The sequence below is a fragment of the Cynoglossus semilaevis genome, chromosome 5 (genome assembly GCF_000523025.1).
Source record: "Cynoglossus semilaevis isolate Cse_v1.0 chromosome 5, Cse_v1.0, whole genome shotgun sequence".
NCBI classification, from domain to species: Eukaryota; Metazoa; Chordata; class Actinopteri; order Pleuronectiformes; family Cynoglossidae; genus Cynoglossus; species Cynoglossus semilaevis.
The window spans coordinates 1,284,848-1,286,904 of NC_024311.1; the positions used below are offsets into that span (position 1 = coordinate 1,284,848).

General features: G+C 41.0%; 1 long non-coding RNA gene across 1 annotated transcript in view; it reads right to left on the bottom strand.

Moving 5' to 3' along the window:
- LOC107988608 (uncharacterized) overlaps positions 1-1,317 on the bottom strand; it is a 3,931-nt gene extending 2,614 nt beyond the window's left edge. The window contains exons 1-2 of the long non-coding RNA XR_001760103.2: positions 1,036-1,317; positions 742-824 (exon numbers count right to left, since the gene is read on the bottom strand). This is a non-coding gene — a long non-coding RNA (uncharacterized LOC107988608). The remainder of the gene's footprint in view (positions 1-741; positions 825-1,035) is intronic.
- Positions 1,318-2,057: the final 740 nt, after the last annotated feature.

Sequence of the window (2,057 nt, forward strand, 5' to 3'; positions counted from 1 at the left end):
TTTTTGGAGTTTTTAGTACAAATTATCCACGCGGCAGCATGTTTTGGGACAAAAAGTTGGATTTCTAGGCATTTCTCTGACTAATTTTTAAGAAAGTTTTCATGATCTTAAGACTATAGTCTTGCTTGTTTTGGGTGATATTTTGACTTGTTCAAATTTATACACCTGGCATTATGTTTCGGGGCATAAACTTTAAATTCAAATCCGATAGCTTAGCTGTTGGATTTGTATGAGTACAAATCCGACAGAACCCCTGGATCACTTATACCTGCCCATAAAAGAAGTATACTTCTGAAAAAAAGTATTCTTCATGAATAACTGTACTGTCTACAGCACGCATTTTCACTTCTAATTTAAAAATAAATCTTTTTGAGTATACAAATCCTACGGGTAGAATTCACCCATCATAAAAGTACACCGTGTATTAAACTATGGATATACTGTATTAATCCCATTGGTAGAATTCAGCCATTATACAAACAAATCTGATGGGGAATACAAATCTGATAGCTAAGATATCGAATTTGTATGCCCCATTTCTAGGAGTAACTGATGTTATGAGCAGGGATAAGCAATGCGCAGTACCCAAAGCCTTTGTATACCCGTATACAACTCTGATAACTAAAGTGATCGGTTTATAGTTTTAAGCACGGCGTATTTTTTGATGGCTGAATTGTACCTATCGGATTAATATATTTATACTTTATTATGTATGTATGTGTGTATGTGTATGCATTTAACCTTGTCTCCTTCATGCCATGGTCTCCTGCAGCCATCAGCCTGCGTTTTCTTCCACCTGCTGTTCACACGTCCTGCTGCTAGCTCTGCAATGGAGTTGTTTGAAGGGGAGTAGGATGTGAGATTAATTATATAAATAACTAAAATAGAACTCGATATGAATGTTCATATTGCACTGCATGGTAAACACTGGTAACTTCTACTGCAGTAAGTTTACCCAACCCTGTGTCATTTAGTTTGCAGGGGGAAAAAAATACTACAAACTTTTGGGTGTTTTCTGTTGTGTGTGAGACTCACGTGCACTGTGTTGTTTCCCATCAGATTCACCATCACGTCCGACAGAAAAGCCGTTATAAACCAAATTCCAGAATGCTGGTTAAGAATCTCCACCCGCCGGTCTCAGCCAAAAACATCTTTTTTCAGCACACTGCATACCTTCCCAGCGTCAAAATAACTGCGCTTACAATTTCAGACGCTAACGTTTGTGCTAATGCTGCAGTCAGCAGTTTGATTGACACACCACTCAGCCTGTCAGCTACCGCCTTAGCCACAACGTCGCCCTATCATTGCTATGGACTACACTGATAGGCGTGTTAATAGACAGCCAGGTCGACCGACTCTTTTTATTGATTCGAATCTTTGACCCTCGAACAGTTAAATGAACGAGTCGTGAACGAATCTTGAACTAATCATTTCATTCGTTTTACAGCAGGTGGCGCTTTAGCCCTATTGTGGGCGTTGTAAAGGCTGCGGTTCTCCGACACTAAATATGAAGGCAACATGGTTTGCTTCCGCTGACAAAGTCTACAAAGTACGCAAAAGTTCACAAGCAATTAAAACCATGCGAAAATTTAAAAAATAAAAACACAGCACAATGTGAAGATGAATGAGAGCAAAAGAGACCCGAGCTCTCTGTCACGTGACTAATGAAACGAATCTGCGAGAACGAAGCGACAGAATAGTTCACAGAGAATGATCCGTTCATAGCGAAAGATTAGTTCACAGCGAAAGATTATTTCACAGAGAATGATTCGTTCACAGCGAAAGCTTAGTTCACGGCGAAATATTAGTTCACAGCGAAATATTAGTTCACAGAGAATGATTGAGACATTGAGTCTGAGTGGACTATGTTCTCCACTTCCATTGTTGATGCGGCTGTCCGAAGCTGCGGTCGTAAGGTCTCCGGTGCCTGTCGCGGAAATCCCCGAACCCGGTGGTGGACACCGGGAGTAAGGGAAGTCATCAAGCTTAAGAAGGAGTCCTACCGAGCCTGGTTGGTTCGTAGGACTCCTGAAGCAGCCGAGAAATACAGACAGGCC